This window comes from Camelus bactrianus, chromosome 13 (genome assembly GCF_048773025.1).
Source record: "Camelus bactrianus isolate YW-2024 breed Bactrian camel chromosome 13, ASM4877302v1, whole genome shotgun sequence".
Taxonomy (NCBI): Eukaryota; Metazoa; Chordata; class Mammalia; order Artiodactyla; family Camelidae; genus Camelus; species Camelus bactrianus.
Genome location: NC_133551.1, coordinates 35,983,373 through 36,007,147, shown reverse-complemented (window position 1 = coordinate 36,007,147; position 23,775 = coordinate 35,983,373). Strand labels below are relative to the sequence as shown.

At 41.5% G+C, this 23,775-nt stretch overlaps 1 protein-coding gene across 6 annotated transcripts in view; it reads left to right on the top strand.

Annotated features, from left to right (window-relative positions):
- Window positions 1–23,775, top strand: part of FGGY (FGGY carbohydrate kinase domain containing) — a 389,130-nt gene that overhangs the window by 159,246 nt on the left and 206,109 nt on the right. The window lies entirely within an intron of this gene.

The following is a 23,775-nucleotide window of genomic DNA, read 5'->3' as shown; positions in this document are numbered from 1 at the left end:
TGATAATGGTTATCATTTGTTGAGTGTGTATTATGGGCCAGGGGCCATTGCCAAGCATTTTACATGAACTAGCAGGTAAACTTTCTGACAAACCAATGAGACGCAGGTCCTATTATTATCTCCCTTTACAGATACGGTAATTGAGGCTCACAGAGGTTACATAACTGGCCCCAAGTCTCTTAGTTATTTGATGGAGGAGCAGGGATGCAAAACCAGGCCTATTTGACTCCAAAAGCTTATGCTTTTTACCGGTAACTTAACATCCCCTGTCATTTCACTCCATGTATTTTTCATGGGGATGGTGCTGAATCATTTGGCTTTACTGGTTTTCTGACTCATCTCACTAAGTAGGGCCAGATCCGACTCATCTTCTGCACTCTGCCTGTATCCTCTTTCTTCTTGCCCTTTTCTCGAGCACAGTGAACCTACTCCATCATCTTCTTTCTTTCCACTGGCCTTAAAGCAGTGGCTTCTTATGGACTGTCTCTGTGATACAGTAGAAGTCTGATAAGCCTGCCAGGGAGTAAAAGTGCATTTGTTCAGGACTATAATGTTTATTTGAAAGGGATGTTCCATCACAGATCTGACTTTTTTATGAGCCTCATCTCTATCCGTATGATTGGAAAAATGCTTCAGTAAGTAATGCCTCCTTGAAGCTTCACTGTCATGTGCATTATTTTGAAAGATTTGGCAATAAAAAGCACTCAAATTATTGATAATACATAAATGAAGTAAATAATATGTGTTTTAAAATAAAATTCACCACGATAGTGATGAGAACACAGGCTTTTTATTTTATTTATTTATTTTTTTTGGTAAGTCAAAGACTTATAAAAGGTGGGTTGTCCATCACTAAGGAATATGTAAACACATTAATCTGGGGGTTTGGCTTTTCTCTTTATTGGCAAAAACATGATTCTGCTCTTCAAAAGAAAGAGTTAGTGGTTTTATTTTTTAAGCTCGTTAAGATGGTTCAAAAAGTCTTGGCTAGCAAACACCTTTTTAAAAAATCAATTTTTCAATACTTTAGAGTGAATCAGACCCATACAGTTACATTTCCCTTAAGGGAGATATGCTTTCAAAATAATTAAAGTAGAGGCAGCTTTATGGATCCTGAGAAAATGTGCTGGGAAAATGTCCTTTGATTTGTTGTAAACCCCGAAGCTTTGATAAAACTGAACAGGACTGGGATCAACTTCCCATCTTCCTTGCTATCTAGTGGTACCTGACCAGAGGTACTGAGAATGTGACCTGCCCACCTGATCTATGCACTCTTATCCCTTTTATTAACAGAATTCAGACTTTTAGCTGTATGTAGGGCTCTTTAAAGACTACATTCCCCAGCTTCTTTTGCAGCTATGTATATTCATCTGAGTTTTGGCCAATGAGATGTAAGCAGAAGTGTTCTGTGGGATTCCTGAGAGGCCTCTTTTAAAGTGGGGTCAGGGGGATTGTCTAAAAAGACACCCTTCCAGCGTACCTTATTATGTAGGTTGGCTGGAGCTCTTGCAGCCATTTTTAGATAGAAAACATAAGGGTCATGCTCCAGGATGGGCAGAATAGTGAGCTTTCGGGGTGCTTACCATACCTGTCTTGGATTTGCCATCTCTGGACTTCTTCACAAGAGCAATTTGTTTATGGTGTTTGTTGTTGTTTTTTTTTTTTTATGTCCCTCTTTTGTGGGGTTGCAGCTACATTTAATCATAACTAATAAAAGCCGTGACTCATCAGATTTGGGGAAACAGCAAGGACATTAATAGAGCAGGTTTAGTTGTCACTATTGAGCACCTTCCATATGCTGGAAACTGTTCTGAGAGCTGCGTTTGTAACAGTTCACATAACAGACTCAACAGTTTTCTAGGAGACTATTGTCCCTATTTTGCAGATGATGAAGCAGAGGCATAGAGAGGTTAAATAACTTGCCTAGGGTCACACAACCAAGCCAGGAGATGAAACCCATCAGTCTAGCTCCAGAACTTTCTCTGAACCACTATGGGAAAGTGACTTGACAACATTTGAAAAACAAGCGAAAGCTGGACTCAGACTCCAGCTTTTCCCCATTTAGGAGATAGCCTCTACACTTGACTTTGTCACTGATTATGTAAATATCCTCTGTCGCTTCACTTAACTACTCCCATGCCTCTGACTTTCCACCAATAAGAGGCATATGATGATACCCTACTGTGTGTATTGGGCAGCCACTCTGAGCCTGGCACTGTGCCAGCTATGTGGATATGTTAGTGACAGCCCTGCCCAAAAGGAGTCTACCGGTTGGTCAAGAGTTGAGACCTGAACCTTTGAGTAAAGCTGAGAAACAACAGAAATGCAGAACAACATTACCACGTCCAGGAAAGCTTTTGGTGCTTGGCATATAGTAGCTAACCCATGAATATTTCTGGAACTGAAGTGACAGTAGGTGATTAAGTACCATATGATTAGGAAGAGATAAATATTGTGAATCAAAAGGAATGGAGCCCTTTGGGGTCCAAGAGCTCAGGGGGTAAGTCTCTTACTAAGTGTAAGTTCTGGGTTAATGTTGCTGGAGTCAGTGAGTGAGTGAGTCTTGTAGATTCGGTAAGATTTGCTTCGGTGGTAGGTAAGTTAGGCTATTCTCTCCTTCTCACTCTTTCTGTGTCCCAGGTTTAGTTCCTTGAACACACTCCATGCCTGCCTGCTTTATACCTACACAAATACTCTTCTTTCTGCTGACTGTGCTCTCCCAGCCTCTCTTCCTAGATAAATTCTGCACATCCTTCTGGTCTCAGTGACCTACAGGGAGGCTCTTGGAGTAGACCACATCTCTCTTACATACCCTCCAGTGTGGTGGAACCTATCAAAATGGAAGACTTGGTTTTAAAGTCAGTACATATGGTGAGAATTTTGTCAGCCAGAATTATCCTTGAAAATCCCTTAGGAGGCAAGCTACACAGTGGAAACTGACAAGCTAGCACAGGCAATCATTCCAGTATTTATTTTTTCTTTCTTTGAGATACTGGCCTATTTTAGGGTCTAGGTTTATGAAAAAAATTAGATCATGTAAAGCCAAGAAGATTATGTATCCCAAAGGGGTCAGGTAGTAGACCATGATATGAATGGCACCCCCTGAAGTTGTCCAGTGCCTGCAGAACTGTACACAGTGGGCTCGTCAGAGTCAGATGCAGCAAAAGGAGATATTCACACTATGGGAAAATCGGAACTGAATTCAACCCAGTGAAGAGCTGACTTACATCCCACTCTAGGGCTGGGCTCCCTGAGTGGGATGGTGAAATAAATCACTTGCATTATTTATATTGTTTAATTTCTCTCCACATTTCTCATTTGCTTCCTGAATCCTGTGTTCAGTTGAATTGGTGTGTCATATCCATGCAAACCACAAATCTTTTGCCCTTCCTTTTATAAACACTCATTGCATTTGTTTGTTTCCTGGATTGTTTGTAATTTTGGGTTTAATGTCCCTCCTAGATTATACATTCCATGAGGGCAGGGGCAGGTCTACCTGCCGTGGTCCTAGCACCAACACAGTACCAGGCACGGGTTTTCCAGGCAGTTCCATGCCAAACACTGATGTGGCTTTCCACTCTCTGGCCTTCAAGAAGATCCCCTGAACTTCTTTCTCAGTTACTCAGTGCTGAGATCTGTAGTTGCTGAGTCACTCAATTAAGCATGGGAAGAGAGAAAACCTGCCTGGGCTGGTGCTGCTCTGATGCTCCAGAAACTCCTGAAACTGATAATTATCCAGAGACACTTGTTATATGAAGGGCCTAAGGAGCTCTGGACCACCTCGGCACATTATCAGCTCATTAAGGCCCCCCTGCCCCTCCCCCGCCTCTAAATATTCTCACCAGTCTCACTGTGGGTGGGCCCCAGGCCCGACCTTGACTGAGGCCCTTTCACAAGTGATCCTGAGCACGCGTCCAAGTTGGTTAATGAAAAGGCTGTCCAGTAACACCAGCATTACCTTCTCCTTTTTATTTTTTCTTTTCTTTTGTATAAAAGTAAAAGAAAGTAAATAGCAGAAAACAATCTCACCACTCTAATCACCCCAACAGTTTTAGTTACCTTTGCCTTTTTTTCTGGCCATTTTAACACAATCGAAACCCTGATTTATATACTAGTTTGTGACTTGCAGTTTTTAAAGTAACAGTATTACACAGGCATAGTTCCATTTTTCCATTATGCTCTTTATAAGCATAATTTTAAGTACAGCATTATGTTTCATCAAATGATTTTATAATATTAAGCTTTCTGACAAGGTTGGACACAAATATTACCAATTTTTTTCCTCTAAAATAAAAATATTGTAATGTAAAAGCACATAAAAACACTCCAAGGAACCTCTTTGTTTATCTTTATTTTCTGCATCTTATGAATTGTTAGAAACAGAATTAGTAGGTAAAAAATAAATTCTTTAACTTTTATAAAATTTCAAGTTATAACTATTGCATATTTAGTGTGGAAAACTTGGAAAATCCAGAAAAGTGTTTCTTCCAACATTCACCTCCAGGAGGTGGCCACATTTTGATGCATTTTCTGTCTTTTTAATGCAGGTATATAAATGTATAATAATAAATATATGTAATATTTTTAATGTTTATATTTATACTTTATATGATTTTGCATAATTGAATCAATGGTTTATATGCATATTATTAGCTCCTCAAGTATAATTTTTAATTTACTATATAATTATTTAATTAATGACATTTTTCTTGTACTTAAGTTTTTTCTGAGTTCTTTTTTCTGTTTTCATTTATCTTTTATATTTTATTCTATTTCTAATTATTTCTATAAAGATTAAGGATTGTTGTATTTGTATACTTACCTTTGTCAGCACTTTATGTAATTTCCAGGGTAGATTCCACAAATGGTAATACCAAGTAAGAAGACAGAAATATTTTTTAAGTCTCCTGATACATTTGTACTGCCAAATGGCTTTCCAGAAAAATTATACCAAATTACATTTTCAATAATCTATAAGATTATAAGGTGATGAAAAATAGCGTATCCTTTGTTTTAATTTCTTTAACTGTTAGTAAGGTTGAACTTTAATGAGTTATTATTCATGTGTATTTTTTCTGTGAATTATCTATATTCTTAAAAAGATAAGAACACTTGAATGTTACTGAGACGTATATAGAAACTTATTTTAAAGGAGATTACTGTGTTGAATAAGAGAGGTATAGCAAAAAGAGACAGGTAAATATGAAGACTAGAATTTCCTGATTTACACAAGATTCACCTCCAAAAACTTGAAAAAAAATTTATATCTAATTTTGTTCTTGCAAAGTAATAGACACTTACATGTTGTCCTTAAGGGAGGTGAGCAGTCAGACTATGTTGTTTTCTCAGATCTCATCCTCCCAGCCTTGGAATTCTGTAAGAGAATGACTGAGTACATTTGGGATGACAAAGGTAAAATATATATCTCAACTCTCAATTGTTTGAGGGCTGGTGACCAGGTTGGCTCCTACTTCTGTGGCTGTAATTTTGTTCATTTATTTTGCATGTGCTGTCTGGTCCCACACTGTAGTATATGCATTAAGAGAGATGTAATCTCTCTACACAGTCGGATTCATCTGTTTCCTCCAAATTTGTTATCTTTTTAATCTGCTTGCTTATTTGAGTTTCTGCCTTTCATATCAGAGGCTGTCTTCAGATGATCAGGTGATCCTTGGCTGTCTGTTTATATTTGAGAATGTGGTACTAAATAGGTGATCGAAAATTCTGTACAGGGCTTATCATCACACTCCTTACTGTAGGGGAGGCTGCATGGTTTGCTGCCTGAGGGAGTCTTTGGGTCTCTTCTCTTGCTTTCATTGGAGCCCCCAGAAAAAAATATCTTCCAATGTTCTAATATCCTATAGTAGGGGTATAGGCCTGACTTCTTGAATTCAAGAAGCCGGGATAGGGAAGAGGTTGGATGCCTCCATATTCATTATGCAATATTTTGCTGTTTCTTCCTTTTTCTCCCTTTAACTTCCCCACTTTCAGTTACCTAGTATCCTGTATCCAGATGCCTCTATTTTGCTCTTTTCAGGGAATAAGCATCCAGTCTTTGCCCAGGTTGGGGAAAGGGATGGTTATGCCAGTGTAGAGTAAGTGTTGAGTTTACCTTCTTATTGAATAGGCTGTCAAGCAGACCTCCTATTTTCATCCACTCTTTAACCTCACTTCCAGAGATAACATGTGCCACTAAATTCTTAAGTCTTTTGGGGTTCTGCAGGGCAAATCAGTTACTTCTTAGCTTTCCTTACAACTAACTTAGGATTCAGGTCATTAAAAATAGGTAAATTGATTACCATTCATCATTCTTCTTTCTAACTTGTAAAATTTTGTTGCTGCTGTTACTGTTTATATATTTTTGGCCTTATGAATTTATATCTTTTAAAAGATATACCCCTTCTACCTTACACTCATCAAGATGACAACTATCACAAAAAATAGAAAACAACAAGACTTCTGGGTTGAGACCTCAAATTGGAGATGGTTTCAGCAATGTGAACATGTGGGCAGGAGTGTTCCTGGCCTAAGAAACAGCATGTGCATGGGCCTAGGGAGGGGGATAGGCATGGCACCTCTGAGGAAGTGAAAAAGACCAGTGTAGCAGAATGTAGTCAAAGAGGGGATTGGCACAAGTTGGGGTTAAGAGATTTCAAAAAATGTGAAGGCTCATGAGCCTTGAAGTAAGGCAACCAAATTTCCTTTGGGGCGATAACGGAAAGCTGCAGGAGGGTTTTCAGGAGGGAACTGATGTGATGACTCAGCTTTGAACACGTGGTTGGCTTTCACCAGGTATCTACCACGTGGCAGGTGCTTAGGTAAACACCAGAAATGGAATAATGAGTAGACACTTTGGTGTGCAAGGAAATTACAGTCTGGTAAGGAAGAAAGAGCAGACAATTCCAGTACAATATGACAGTATAGTCCACAGTGTACACTCTAGAACTAGACATAAGTTTTAGGAAAAAAATATTCTATGATTAGTATAGAAATCTGTCTAACTTAGTTCAGCTTGGCATTTCCCAAATTTATTTACACTAAGAGCTTCTTTTAAATAATATCTTCTAACAGTTTTTTGAATGCATCAAGTGTGAAACTCTCTGGGAAACACTGAATTCAGAAAAGACAACAATTTAGTTATGCACTGGGAGTGATGGCTATGCTGAGAGGGGACCTAGCAGGGCCTTCCAGGAGGAGGTGACCCTGGAGTTGCTTCCTGTGGGGGAAATAGAGGTTAGCCATGTGAAGATGCAGGGAAGGATGTTGAATAGAGAAGGAACAGCTTGAGTACAGGCATGGAGACCCAAACAGCCACTCATCATCCTAGGAAAATAGATGTGCAGATTTCAAGCAGGAAAAGGATTCATCTGCTAGTTTTGCTCCGTGGTGGAAAGAGTTTTTCAAAATGGAGGCAGAGTAGAATGCAGTTTTCCTAAGCTGGATTTTAATGTGAACTGCTGATTTCTGTTGTCCAGGAGGCCCCTGTCCTCTGTCGCCACAGTCTGCTGGTCTGACCTTCACCAATCTCTTTTCTTCACCTTTGTCTTCCCCTGCCTTGCACATGCTGTGCAGCTCTGTCTCCAGAGGGCCAGACGGAAGCCCCTTGCTGTGCTCCTTTCTCGCAGGTGTCAGATGGCTCCGCCTTCCTGGAAGCAGGGATTTCCTATTAGTACCTACAGTTCTGTCAGCACTGCTATTTCTGTCTTCACCTTGTTTCTGAGTACTCGCCCACTGCCGCCCAGTTTCCCCTTCCACATTCTTCCGGGTCCATTTCACATCTGATTGGTGCAAGGCAGCATCCTTAGAGGATGCCACATATCCTGCAAGAGGTTGTCTCCCTCACAGCAGGACACAAGGAAATGGAAAGGTTCACAGAAACCTCAGGGTCTCCCTCCTGTGTGCCCAGCCCCTTCTGTTGGATGTGATACATAGGTGCTCTTTATATGGACTGTTTTCTTCATTGTTAATTAACGATTAATAAAAGTAGTCCCCTACTGGGTACCAGACAGTATGCCAAACATTTTATATTATTATTTAATTTTCACAACCCTAAGTATGTGTCATTAGTTTTACAAATGAGAAGGGGCTGGCGAGTCACTTGCCCAAGGTCACTCAGCTGATCAGAAGAGAGACCATTATTTAAACCGAGGGTGCAGTTGTAAAGTTCACACATCTAGTACCCGGTGCCATTGAATGCACTCATTGTAAACATTTATTTTCTGGGGATTCTGTGCTTATATCTGCTTGTGCATCAAGCTCACCAGGGATCTTTTAAAAATAAGGCTTCCAGGAGGTGGAAGGTATAGCTCAATTAATGAGAATGCTTGCTTAGCATGCACCAGGTCCTGGGTTCAAGCCCCAGTACCTCCATTTAAATAAATAAATAAACATAATTCCCGCCCCAAATAAATAAAACTAAGGATCCTAGGGCCCCACTTCATAACCATTGAACAGAAGTCAAATGGGGCCCAGAAACTGCTGTTTTTGAAAGCTTTCTCAGTGATAATTCAGTGGTTTTCATCAAAATCACTTGGAGGGCCATTGCTGGGCCCCACCCCCGAGTTCTGCTTCGGGAGGTCTAAAGTGGGGCCTGAGAATGTGCATTCCTTACAGGTTCCCAGGTGCTGTTCAGCTGCTGTTGGGGAAACCACTTTGATCACACTGGTCTGATGCACTAGGTAAAACAGGAGGGAACAGATCAGAGTGATAAGAACAGGAGAGTTAGCATCTGGAAAGTAAATGCTAATGCTTTTTCCTCCCTTTCCCTCCCCTCTCCTCCCCTTTTCTTTTCCTCTCCCATTCCCTCCTCTTTTTTCTTACAGCCCTTGAGGTTTTATTTGGTTCTGACCAAACATTTTAATTAAGGAGTAGGAAGGGAGAGATGTAGGATTTGGAGTCAGACAGCTGGTATCAATTCCCAGCTTCACCTCTCCTGAAGGTGCTGGATTTCGACGTCCTCAGCTGAAAAATTGAGATGCTAGTGGCTGCCTCACAGTCATTTAATAAATGGAGTTTCAGTCTCCATCCCTTCCCTTTCCACTTACCTCGAGGAAGAATTGTGAAAATACAGAGGCCTTATTTTTAGTCTTTAGTTCAGGAGGTGACTTGAGCTATGGAAGCAAGCTATAGTGTGAATTCATTCTGTAAATGATTTAGGGCTGACTTAGCTGGTTTCTCCTCTGACTCTTCTGCCTGCCCCTTCAAGGCTCCCAAGAGGGTATGCGAGGTGGAAAAATGGTGGAATCCTGGAGAGTCTGGAGTTGGAGAGCCTGCTAGTTCATGGCAGGGTGGGGGGGCGGGCATTGACATTGGAGAGAAAGCAATACCAAGCTTTCCCTTGGAGAGGCAGGTTAGATAGAGGTTACTGAGCAGAACCTTCCTGAGGGAATTTGCAAGCACATTTGGAAGACTGGCATTTTCCCAGAAGGAAAGAGTAGAACTAGCAGCAACACCTGGGCGTTTCACTCATTGGCTGACAGAAAGGAAATGGGCTTTATAACCAGAGCAGCTAGATCCTAACTCCAATCCTGCTGTTTATTTGAAGTGGGACTCAGACACATTACAAGTCCATCCTAAGTTTTGGTTTCTTTATCTACTTTATGGGGTTGACCTCCCCTCCCTCACAGGCTAAGAAATTAGAGGTTAAATGAGATAAGAGCTATAAAGTTCACTGTACCATGCATCACAGCTGGTCCTTAAGTACAACATGGCCCCCTTCCCTTGTACCATTATTTTCTCCTATATGACTTCCTCTATTTGGGGGAAAAAGAGGAAAATAAAATACTTATGGTAAATCGGTTAAGGGCCATGCCATGTGCTAGGTCCTTGGAGATTCATTATCTCCATTTTTCACAGTATTCCTTTTGTGTTCTATTCTTCCCAGCTTATGGAAGGAAGAAAGAGAACATTTAAACACATAACCCAAGTTCTTACAGTTGGTAAATGTTGGAGTGCATTTGGACCCAAGTGTGCCTGAAGTGAACACCTGGGCTCCTTCCACCCTATCTCGCTGTCCACGCAAGGAGCCTGAAACAGCATCCATCTATGGAAGCAGATTCAAGTGTTTCAGGTTTGATTTTTCTGGCTGGAGGAAAGATTCATACTTTGGCCTTGTTTTTCAAGTTCCTTGAGGATGTGAGCTACTGGCCTGGAGGATATTAGACACCTACTATTTGTGGTTTCCACTGTTAAGTGAGGGATAACAAAGGTGCCATTCCTGAACTCCTCAAATAAGCCATTGTGCCTTGTGGGTGAAGATACATTCAAAGATGTTCTCAGCAGTATTGTTTATAATAAGTATGGTTAGAAATGACAGTGTTGAATTTGACCGGAGCCCTGTGTGCCTGGAAAATAGTGAAGGTTTATAAATGTCCCCAAGCTTTATGTTCCAGAGAACTCCACTACTGCAGAGAAATGTCCTTCCCCATATGACTCAGAGAATACTCATGGATGTCCCCTTTGGCTACTTCTGACAGTACCAGATGCATAACCTCCAGATTCCCATTCTTTGCCTTGTGAACAATTAGCTGAACTGCTTGTCCCCAGTGATCAATTGGAATAAAATGCATGTTAACCAAACTTTGTCCTTCCTCAGGCCCCTGAACTTTCGCCCACCCTCAGCCTGAACCAGCATACAGCCATCCTTAAGAGTCCTGTATTGGTCAGGGTTCTCCATAGAAACAGATGGATAGGGTGTGTGTGTGTGTGTGTGTATACATTATAATGAATTGGCTCATGCAATTGTAGAGACTGGTGAGTCACAAGATCTTCAGGGTGAGTTGGCAAAGTGGAGACTCAGGAGAGCTGATGGTGTAGTTCCAGGCTGAAGGCTGGCAGGCTTGAGACCCAGGAAGAGCTATTTCAATTCAAGTCCAAAGGCAGGAAAAAAGCCCATGTACCCTTCAAATGCTGTCAAGCAGGAAGAATTCTCTCTGACTGGGGGCTGGGGGCAGGTAGAGCAAGGTGTCAGCCTTTTTGTTCTATTCAAGCTTTCAACTGATTGGATGAGGCCCACCCACATTAGGGAGGGCAATCTGCTTTACCCAGTCTGTTGATTTAAATATTAATCTCATCCAAAAACACACTCACAGACACACCCAGAGTAATGTTTTATCAAACATCTGGGCAACCTGTGGCCCAGTCAGGGTGACATATAAAACTATCTATCACAGTTACCTCTGCCAAAATAGACTGGCCTCAGAATAAAACATTCTCTGATCTACTGTCCAATCCCACCACTCTTTCATCCCAAATTATGTTCTTTCTGGCCTTGTTTATTCTCTTTATATGTTTAGTTACATATAAAGAAGGACCCTTTATATGTAACTCTCGAGACACTTGAAAATCTTGTGGTTACAACATTCTCCTTATTTCAATACTTCCCCCTCCCCTACTGCAAAAGCCCTTTTACCCCCTTACAATAATCGTTACTGAGTCTCTCTTTATTAAATTTAGATTTCTTTTCATTTTAACAGAAATTAAAAGTATCTGAGACTAAGGGATTGGTTAAACAATATATACCACATCCACATTATAGACTATGTTACGTTTTCAATACGAATATACTCATTGATGAATAAAGATGTTTATGACATACCACTGAGTTAAAAAGGTGGACTATAAAATTGCATACTTGTAATATCCCTTTTACAGTAAATTAAATATATGGATATCTTAATATTTTAGAAGGGTATTCTCCATTAGTTTCTGTGGAAGGTATCTCTGGGAGAAGGAACATTAAGGGGAAGATTTTTTTTCCTTCTATCTTTCTGTTTTGTTTGAATTATCTGTAATGAAGTATTATCTTTGTAAACTAGAGAAAAACCACACTATACAATAGCTTTATGATCTTGATTTTTGTTTAAAAAGCAGTTAGATACTGGTTAGACAAGCCAAGACCTGGTGGACTGGCCTCATGGACTGCCCTCTCTATGGATGTCCATCCTTGATCACGTTCCAGAGGCCATACAATCCCAAGAGTCTCTCCAAAAGGCGAGTCCTGCCCAGTGAAGGCTCCTGCCGGCTGAAGGCTCTGTTGGATATCAGGGCTGGCCCCCTCTGCTCTCAGTGCTCCCTCTGGGAACTGTCCCTGTGGCCATTGTGACAGGATGAGATGGCTGGTGACACTTCTGGGCTTTGGGCCAGCCTTCCTTTTTCATTTTGCCCAAGGTCTGTTCAGTCTCCCAGGTCCTGTGTCCAAAGAATGAGACTTTAACATGGAGAAATTAGATTTTGTTTTATTTATGAAGCTTGATGCTTCATCTTATCACTTGAACATTTTTCCTAAAATCTCCAGGAGCCTTCTCCCTCCCCCACATACACACTGGATGACCTAGATGGAGACTTAAAAGATGTTAAGTTAGAGCATCAGTTTTGGAACCATCTCCTGCTACATTCCCATGGCAACATGGTTGAGGGCTTCAGGGATTTTATTCCGATATTTGGCTAAATGCCACACTGGCAAATTCCACTCCTCCCTGTGTGTCCTGCAGTGCCAGCATCCCTCTTCACTCAGAATGAGGTCATTGTCTTTGTGGTTAAGTAGTGGACACTTTTACTCTTCAGCTTTCGTACTATAGTACAGCCTAAGAGATTCAGTTTTACAGCTCCAAATGACCATCCTGCCCCTCTATAATGCCTCCATACTGGCAGTCTCTCACCACAGATTATGGGCTAAATTAGAACCTCTGTTCCTTAGGCCCCCAAATCTGGATATCTCTTAGGTATCAGGGCTAGGGCATCTGTCACTTTTGGTCATTTCCTTCTCTGCTTGAACTAGATCAGATTTATCTACTACGGTTTTGTGAAAGATCCAGTTCGGGGGAGGGGGTAGTTCTGGTCCTTGGAAAAAAGTTTAAAAACCACAGCCACATTCCATTTCTTCATATATTTGAGGTATTTCTGGAATTTGATGATAAAACAGTCTAACATCTTAGGATAAACAACAGCAAACTTAGTCCTTTGCGTTTATGCACAATATTTCTTTGTAGCCTGACTATTGAAATACAACAGCTATTAAACTGTAGGTAAGTTCTTCATAGCAGCCTCTCCTTGCCCAGTTGAGTTCCCTACACATTACTCTCTCTTTCTTTGTATGTATATTTGTATGTCCATATCTTTGTATTTATTTCCCTTCGAAGGATCTCAAAACACAAAGACCCTGATCTTTTAATGTTGTCTCTGTATTGTTGAGTTTTGCTGTTAAACCTGAATGAAGGGACACATTGTCATCTGCTTTCCATATTCTGTCTAGTAAATGGTTGGTTGTCAGGACAACAGCAGCATAGAAGGTGGAGGGTCATTGATAATCACATGAACTCTTTAAACAAATATGATGAGAACAAATTCCAGTGTGTGCTTGAAAGCTGTAGAAGATGAAGGGTTTCGGACAGATCCTTCCTTTTACAAAGCTGATACGCCCTTTAAAAATTTGCTTCAGTTGGACTTGCTCATACTTTGATTAAAAATCCTGAATCAAGGCATTGCCCTTGTTGGACAGTCTCTTTGTCCTTCCAGCATATTAAGTGGAATTCAGATAGCACCCCATGCTGTGTACCTACTGGTGCTCTGACAGAGCCCCCAGGACAGTGCTGTGGTTCTCTGTTGTGTCTCAGCAACAGACAGAATAAATGCCCAACATAAATTGTAGGAATGAATGAATGATCTCAAGTCTTCACAGTGTCCCTTATAGATGACTTTATGATTTATATATGCAAAGACTGAATTCAGAGACTTTTCAGTAACTTTTTCCAAGGCCCTGAAAAGTTTGAGGGTGGGGTTTTATATAGAATTAGAACCTAATTCATCCTGACTCTTAAGACCACACTATTCATTATAGCACACTGCCTCACTGTAATAAGTAAGTAAGTAAATAAATAAATAACATAAGGAGGAATCAACATTTAATAAGGCAGAACACTCCTGAGGTGAAGTTTATCCTTTTCAAAAGAAGAGTGGAAAACCTTTTTCAAAGGTAAAATAGTTGGGGAAAAAAAGAAGAAATATGTAATTTAGTGTTCGTTAAGAAGATACGAGTTAATTCTGCCCTCCAGGGGTGAATTTATGTCGAGCTGATTTGCACATGAAAGTACAAGATTGGCTTCATTTATAGGAAAGTAAGACATCTGGTTGGGAAGTGAAAATTTTGGTCAATTACCTGAATCTTGTTTGGGCTACATGATAGAAAAGCCCCGGATGTCTTCAAATCACCAGATGTTAACATTGTATGATTAACACCGGACCCACCAACTGACCTTTTCATGCGAGAGCTTGCTGTTTGATTCTCTCATTGTTAGAAGACTGTTATCATTTTGTAAACCAGCAGTTTGCAAACAGTAGTCCAGGCTAGACTAGAGAGTGATGCTGACCCCTAATGAAGTGTTCACTGGTATGTGATAGGATGAGAAAATAAAATCATAAAAGGAAATGTATTGAATTTAAGAAAATATCCTTTATTTTGAGATCATCTCCTTTTTGTTTTTTCCAAGATAAAACATTCTGTCAAATGATCCTGATTCAAGGATTCATTTTTAGTGAATCTAGGGGACTCAATGAAAAAATTGAGATGCCTTTGTCAGTTCTCTGTTTTCTTTATGTGATTTTTATATTTCACTGGATTGTGAAAAGAGAAAACAGAACTGTAGAGACCACTGCTTTAAGCCTGGTAATATCTTAAGCACAATAACAGCTAAAATATTTTCATATATTTCCTGAATTTGCCTTCCCCAAGCAGTGGGGGACCTCTCCAGGGCAGAACTGTTCGCCTGGGTCTTAAAAGCATTGGTCATCTTAACGGTCAAGGGTTTTGCTGACAAAATCATAATTTTTCCTTTGGAAGCAAGCATTTGGTCCTTAAAATAACTCCAAAGAGAATACCTTCAGCACTTTTAAAACATTTTACTCTGGAGACATGCCATGGAGACATGACCACGGGGAGACACTTTTTGTGCTGGAAAACTGAATTCCATCACTGTGAATATTTTAATAGCTTTCACAGTTTCTGCCATTTGCTCTCATAACCCCAGAAGCATATATCTTCATGTGCCTCAACATCAGGGATCTCTTCTCAAGCTTTAGAAACTCAGCCGGAATGAACTGAGTAACCCCTGCATGCCAGGCGGTATCCCACAGACCAGCAGGACGGAGTCATAATAACCGCGATATCTCACCTTTATCAAGCCTTTGCCATTTGACAGATAGCATCCTAAAGTGCTTTATATGTATCATCTTGCTTGATTCCCACAATGGCTTCAGGAGAAAAATAGCGTTATTATAGCTTTTTTAAAGGTGATGAGACTGCAGCAGGGAAATTGAATCACTTGTCCAGGTCACAAGCCCTGTGATTGGTAAAGCCAGGATCCTTACCCAAGCCTGCCCACCTCTCCTAAACTGAACTCCTGGGTGATCTGCTAACCCCCTTGCCTCCGATGAATACATCTTCCAAAAGAGCTCTGCCCTCAAGGTGGTTAGAATCTAAAATAGAAGAAAAAGGCACAGGGGAAAAAGCCATTTTGTAGAACAGAATGATGTAATTCCAAGAAACATGCTGTGGGATTGTAGAGGAAAGAGTGATTAATTATGATCTACCCAGGAAAGGCTCTTTGGAGGTGGCCTTAGGCTAGGTGAGGACAAAATAGGGCATCTGCAATTATCTAGAGAATTGGGTCACTGTGGGTGTCAAAGTGGATGATTTCAAGCTAAAAAGACTGCAGTTTATGCTCTGAATAGTTCAGAATTGGCTGCCTACACCACTGGAATCCACTGGATTCTTGCCAGCTCCCCTGTTCTCCCTGCGACTTAGACCTTGACTTAGGTGTGCTTCCTGCTCCAGTTGGGGGAAGGGGCCGGATGGGACTGTCACAACAGGGAGTTTGGAGGAAGGCCGTCCTGGGGTTCAATCCAGACTCCACGACCACAGCTGAGTGATCCCAGGGAACCCAGCTCCCTCCCTGGGTTCAGTTTTCTCTACTACAGAAGGAATACACCAAAGTTGATGGTCTCTAAGGGCCATTGGAAGTCCAGGGTCTCTGTTTGTGGAACCTGCCTCGGAGGGGAAAGGAAAGAGCTAGATGATTCAACAGGCTCGGATTTCACGTTCCTGGACATGACCCACCATGGGAACCTCTTGTAAATGAAGCTGCCTTCCTTTTATATTCATGACAGTCTACACATTTGAGATCCTTCTCCCTGGCTCTAGTATCTACCTCCTCTAATCGATATAGTGTAGTAGGAAGATCTCAGACTTCGGAATCTGAGAATCCTGGATTGAAACCCCAACCATGCCTCTCATCAGATAGGTGACTTTGAACAAATTAGGTCTCCTTTGGGTTATTTTTATTTCTACAGCTGTAACATGTTGATTCTAATACTAGCCTCATAGGTTCATTGCTAGCATTGAAGTGGATAACAACTGAAAAATGCCAGGAACAATGACTGAGAGTCTGTAGGTTTTGATAAATAGGCAATATTGCTATGATAATATTTATCTTCCTAAAATACAAATTGTGTGTGCCACTTCTTGGCTCACTGACCTACAGTAGTTACCAGTTGCTTGTTAGAACAAGTCCATACCTCTTGGGCTAGTGTCCATCCTACCTTCCTCAGACTCACTTAACTGTAAGACCTGGGGCTTTTCACATACAAGTTGACCACCATCCACTTCTTGAATCAGGCTTGACCAGGCAAGGAAAATTTGAGAGCCTCTGTTTTACCGAGGATGATATCCATAATGTCTTGCCACCATGGCGTCACTGTACCTAGTGAGAGACTAGGGTCTGCTGGTCAGCCACTTTTTAAACATATGCATAGGTCTTAGTACATTACACTGTGCCTGAATTAGAGAGATGAGAGTGTATTACTGGTGGGATTATTTTAGGAAACGTATTCCTTGTCTCCGTAGTATTCGAGAGTTAAACTTGAATCCAGTCTCTACTCTTTACCCTCCCAGCTGCTGATACTCAGAAATGTGTGTGTGTGTGTGTGTGTGATCTTTTTGTCTGTGATTGACTAGTATTTTATGATCTTTTCTTTCTAAAAGAAATCTATAAATTTAGTTGAATGAACATTACTGAGAACTTACGTTCTAGACACTGCTGGGTGCCAGAGAGGAGGGGAAGTGAATGCAGAGATAAAATCGTCTTTGAGCTAGTCTTTGTCTATCAGGAGAGAGGGAAAAAGATAGATACACGGGAAAAAAAAAAAAAAAAACTTAGCCCAAGGGTCATTCAAAATTTGATTTAAAATATATGGTGTGTTTATTGATTAAATACATATACTATAGGTCAGAATACAAGGCCAGGGATATAGAAATATATAAAATATAGCCCGAATCACAGGAGAGCTTATAAGATTATAATAGTTACAAGATATAATTCAGAAATATTGGTCAGGAATAGCGTCTACTGAAAGTAAGCCTTATGAAGGCATAGACCCTTATCTGTCTTATTCCTTAATGCATTTTCAGCATTACAACAGTGCCTGGCACCTAGCAGGTGCTCAGTAAACATTTCTTTCATGAATAATGAATGATGAGGATATCATCACAAAATTATTTAATCAATCATTTAAAGCAGAATTTAATTCCTAATTAAACAAGATGATTTTTAGAAGGAAAATGACAGGAAGTGAACAACTTAATGTATCAGAAGATATCTTTCAGCAGGTGGCAGAACATGTCAGGTTTAAGTTTTTCATTACCTTCTCTGACTGACTGAATAGTTCTGGGCATGAGTAACTCCCATTCAGGTGCAGGAATTTCTGGAATGTTTTTCTATCAGTCTTGTATCAGTTTTTGGTTCCAGGTCTAGAAAACTCCCTGAGCCAACCTGCCCAGGTGACCTGAGATCTCAGCAGAGGAAGTTCCGCTGCTAGGTGTGGGTCAAGCCCCTCCTGCTGTCAGTTCTTTGAAAAATAAGTATCTATATCCAGTCTACTGTCATCTGTAAGCACACAACCGTGGCATGTTTTGTTGGGTGGAGGGTTCGTGGTTCACATCACTTTGGAGCTCTACCAGGATCCAACCAGGCCTTAACAATCTTGGAAACTGCCCTAGCACCTAGCACGCCTGTGTGAAACAACAAACTCACATTCTTTTGAAATAACTCCAGCCGATTGTTTGAGAGTTGCACATTCTTGTTTTTGTTCCCCCACCTCTAAACCAGATTGAAAGTGGTTTCAGTCTGAAACGACTCAGGGACCCACTCTGCAGGCAAGGCAGGATGTCACTTAGCACTGTCCCTGCCAATCCGGTTGGCTTGTTGACCTTGGCAAATATGACTGGGGACAGGGGTCCGGTGCCAAGCACGGAGGAACCAGGGTCGCATACCACCCACGCCCAGACCTCTCTGACATTTCCATGGGCTTTGAGCCAGCTCTGCCCCTGGGTTTCATCTCATGTTTGCAGGAATACAAAGGAACACTGAACCTTCCAGTTAATACAACACCCCACCCCCTCCTCCCCCTTCCTGGAGAGGATAACAGTTCTGTTGACCATTATAATGCATTTTCTGTCTCCCAGCAATCCACACAGTCATTAATTTCTGCTGCTGACGTCAGGAAAGAGGATTATGTGTGTGTCTGAAACTGTTCCCAAAGTGCTCATTAGTCATAGATAATTGAAAAACTGGTAGGGGAAGATTTGGTGTAATAGTAGCCCCCGCCTCTGAAGAAAGGCTGCAACCACCAGCTAATTGTAGGCCCCCACTTGTGACCCTCACAACAGCTCTGCCCCTCGGAGTGGGAATCAGTGGACAGGAGCCTAAGAGCCCTCCAAGCCGTGGCTTTTTTTCACCCCAAGGTGAGGGTGTGTTTACAGGAACAGAAGCCAACCAGATCAAGAAAGTAAGTGAACCGGCCTTGGGCCTCTCTCCTGCCTTCAGGCTGAGGAGCAGGGTTTGGAAAAGGTATGCAGTATTCTCCTTAATTTAATTTTGCTTTTATTTTAACTTAACTAGTTCGTTTGGATCACAAAAGAAATACAAGGCCAGGGTACAGAAGAAACACAAATGTCAGAAAAGAGTACCGTGCCCAGGGTCCCAGTCCCCACTCCAACAACACTCTGCATGTTTTTTAGGACTTTCTTCTGGAAGTGTATGTGCTTACATTTCTGTGTCCTTTAACAAAATTCACAAATGGGGTCATGCTCTGAATACTAGTCTGCATCTTGCCATTTTCACTTAATTTATCTTAGACTCCCTTCTAAATCCATACCTTAATTCTTCCTCATTCGTTTTAATGGCTATAAAAGATTCTGCTGAATACATGTGCCCTAATTTATTCACCCTGCACAGATTTAAGGGGGGGAATGCCTTCAAAAATATTACACAAGAAACATATGTTCAAGGTAGAATAATTAGAAGATACAGGTTAGTAAAAAGAAAAAAAGATCATAATTTCTCTATCCAGAGAAAAACCTGTTCTCTATATTTTTCCCCCTAGGAATCTATTTTACAAATAAGTCTATCTCCATCTTTGTTGTTGTTCTTAAAAAGAAGTCATCTCCCCATAAGGTTTTGCAGCCTGCATTTTTCAGTTGGCCTGATTGTTTTAAAGATAAAAACGATTTCCCGTCATAGCCTTTCTCTATACTGCAGGTTTATCTCCTTAAATAATAAATCAAAGAGCTCAGAGCTGTGGGTCCTCAGGGCCACATTGCCTTGGGTGGCCCTGCCTGAGGTCCCCTGCTGCCTCCCTTGTCCAAGGGGCCACAAGTCTCCCCTCCTCCCTGGGGCCCTTTTTGCCAACATACTGAGCACCTTAAACACTCTGTGCCCTTTGGAGCTCCCTACAGTGAACCTACTTTTCTCTCTAATGGCATCCATTTCCCTAAGCACTCTTGATACTGAAACCAGCAACGGGCCGCCTGTCTTTCCAGACCTGTCTTTCCAGACTTAAATGTCACCTTCATCTTGATTTCCTACATTCCCTCTGGCCACCCAACCCTTGCTGTCCAGGATTACCAGGCACATTCCACCTTTCTTTGTTTGTTTATTTGTTCGGAGGTACTGGGGATCGAACCCAGGACCTTATGCATGCTAAGCATGTGCTCTATCACTGAGTTATATCCTCCCCCCTACTTCACCTTTAGAGCGTTTTATCCACTATCTTGAGAGCCTTGGTGTGCACAGACCGCTGTGTGAGCCTTCTGGGGTCAAAGGCTTCTCTTTCACTTATTCCCCAGGGCCTAGATCTTGGCACAGGGTACTGGAAATTATATGGGACCATCATCATTACCATTGTTATCAAAATGTTTGCTAAAATGCACAAATAAATGGTTAAATGAAGAAAGGAAGAGACCACAAATGCCAAGACTGTGAAGTTCTGATTAGGTCTGGGAAAACTGACGCTGTGATTAATTTAATTTTATGGTGAAAGAAGAGCAAAAGGAGGATTATTTCTGGAAAAGTTGTCAAGACACACTAACCACCTGCTTGTGACAGCTCCTCTGGTCCCCTCAGTGCGCCTCTGGCTGATAAAGTGTGATCTCCTGGGATGATTTCTCAGAGATTCCCACCTATTTCTATCATCCTGTCTTATGCCAAGCTGTTTCCTTTTGGGCTCTAGCTAAACAAAGCTTCTTCCCACTTGGGGTCCAGGTAGACTATTCCTGAAGATGGTTCCTGTTCACAAGAGCGTGTTAATCTTTGTGCATATTTATTTTCATTCCTAGACCACAGGATTGAGGAGAAAGCCTGGCTCACTGCCCTAGGTTGGGTTCTTTGGAAGTAGATGCTGAGACAGATTTGGGGGTATAAGATGGTTATTATGTGTTGTCATCTGTGAACGGAAGGGGGAGGGAACAGGACTGGACTGAGGGAGAAGTCAAACGTGATGAAGTCCCACAACACCTTGTCTGACCCAGCAGGGTATTCTGGAATGAGTGGTGCCCATCAGCCCTCTGCTTCTACTCTGTTGAGTCTCCAGGTGTGGCCACCCTGGGAAAAGCATCACCTCGTCAAGGCGGCCGGAAGGAGCTGGCAGCTGGAGGCTGTCTGCTGACTGCCTCCCCCTGCCCTGCCCTGCCCTGCCCCCGACCCTGCATCGGGAAGCAAGTTCATCCTTAATGGGGATCCTGGTGGCGATGTCTCCCTGTCTACCACACTCCCTGTATCCAAGCAACCACTACGACCTGCCATTTCTTGCGCCACAAAATCTCTCATATCTGCCTCTGTTTCTGTACCTTACCTGCCAATAACCTTAATGAAGGCCCCCCTCTTTTCTCTTTGGTTACTGAGATAGCTACACCACTGTTTTCCCTTACCAGATTCTGTCGTCTGCTACAATGCTGCAGGAGACATCTTTAAAAAGATGCAAATCCAGTCACCTCACTCCCTGGCTTAATGCTCTTTCAGAAGCTTGTATTGGTCTTCATGATAAATTTAAACACCTTAGTCTGGGTTTCCGTACTTTGCTCTTCAACCTTATCTGCCTTTTCTACCCTCTGCTGGGCCCCACCCCAGCTTATGTGCCAGTTTCACTCAGCCCTGTTGGCGGTTTCCCTTCTTTCCTGGCCTTTGCTCAAGGCGCTTCCTCTGCTGGGAAATCCACCTGTGTGCCTCCAGCATGTAATTTGAACCCAGATCTTCTGGCTGAAAGCCCAGAGCTCTCTCTGCACCTCACCAGCCAAGGATTCTTTCTAAATTACTGTCCAGAAGACTTGAAAGAGTACCCTACCCTTTTTCTCTTCCAAACCATTTTTGTTTGTTTGTTTTTTAATAAAAATTGTAGCCTTTCTGTTTGTGAAGATTGGGGATGAAGGTGGAACAGGAGTTCCCCCTTTGACCTTCCTATGAAAATTAACCCCTTTAAAAAAAACTGAATGTAGTGGGCATGATTTCTAAATGGTGCCAGTTTTTACATATACATAGCGTTTGTTCTAAATATACTTTTCTGGATATCTTCATCACTTCGAAGCTGCACCAAAATGTAAAGAATAAGAATGTCTGTTTGGTATTCAGCAGCATGGAGTCCATGGCCTGTGTTCCAACACGTATGCTGTGTGACTGTGGGGAATTTATTTTCCCAGTATGAACCTGACTTTCCTCATCCATCTGTGCAATGGGGACAGTAATGGAACCTACATAGGGAAAGTTCCCATAGGGTTATTGTGACAAGGAAGTGAGAAAATGCCTATGTCCTTAGCGTGGCCCACGGCACAGAAGTGCTCAGTGAAAGGGAATGCTACCTGTTACGTGCTAGATACTAGACAAAGTGACGTGATTAAGATGCTGTCCAGAGCCAGACCATCCACAGCTAAGGGCGCTGCTCCCCTGCAGGTTTCTGCTGTCTGGGCATTCAAAGCAGACTAGAGGTTCTCTGTGCTCTCTACCCCATATTTGAGCATCTTGCCTTTATCCTCCCAATCAGTGCTGTCCAATAGAAATGTAGTACGAGCCACATATGTAATTTAAAATTTTCCAGTAGCCACATGAAAGTAAAAAGACAAGTGAAATTAATTTTTAATATATCTGATTTTAACCAAATATATCCAAAATATTGTTTCAATATATAATTGATCTAAAATTATTAGTAAGATATTTTACATTCATTTTTCTATATGAAATCTTTGACATCTGGTATGTATTTTCCATTTAGTATGTCTCCATTCAGACTCTAAATTTTCACTGTGAATACTTGATTTGGATTTCTTAAATTAACATTGAAAAAGTAGATTTGTGCACCCAAGTTGTTCCAAACATAAGTAAAAGTTTTTCAGTAACTGAATTGAGTATCAGTTTTTAAATTGAAATGGAAATGAGTGAAAATGAGATTAAGTGGAAAATTTAGCACCTTGGTTACTCCAGCCACAGTTCACATGTTCCGTCTACATGTGCCTAGTGGCTACCATATTGAACAAGGAAGCTCTAGAAGCCATGGAGTGGTTTCAGTCTTATTCTGCTTCCTCTTTTTAGCTAAGCTTTTTCAAATTGGATAAAATTTGATAAATGGGTAAAAATGATGTTGTGGAGGTATTCTGTTTTCAGTTAGAGGAGATCAGTGAGCCATTCACCCTCTGTCTCCCTCTAATCCTCACCCTCTCTTCCACCCACTGAAGTCCTGAAGCACCTCTGCCCATCCCTGGAACTGCATGGAACAATTAACAAGTGGTCGGAATTTTAGCATTGAACAAATGGCACACTTTCAGGATCTGAGTCTCCTGGAGCTCAGGGGGATCTTAGCGTATATATGGGTCCACCCCCACCCCCTCCTTGCAGTGCAGAAATACTTATTCTAAATTCCTTGGTGAGGGGGAGGGGCACTCAGGTTCTGCTAAACACCTAGGAGCAGATGGATCACTTCATTCTCTTCGGACTTACATGGTTCTCTGTGTCTTGATCTCATCTCCCTAACTAGGTTGGGGGCAAGGACTGCCTTTTACAGAGCCACAGTGCCCACACAAAGCAAGACAATCAATAAATTCTTAACTGAAGGCCCAACTGACTGCAGGAATTCAAGGTCATTGGAAATATCAGGGTCACTGCATTGCACAACCCCAAAGAGCATCGTTCAAATTGTATTGTGTGGTTGAACAAGTAGCTGGCTTGTCGAGTTTGCAAAGTTTAGACTGGGCTGTCTTTTACAACTGACAAACACTTTTAAAAAATTCTTTATTGGAACAAAATAATTCCCTCTCTTATCTTCTGACAGAAAGCAAGTACATAAGTAAATTTTCTCAACTTCCTTGGGAATATATGTTAATCAGGGAGCGTGTATGGATGTGTGTGTGTGATGTGTAAGGTATGCTGATAAAGCTTCTGTGTTAGGAAGCTCATTTGGTAC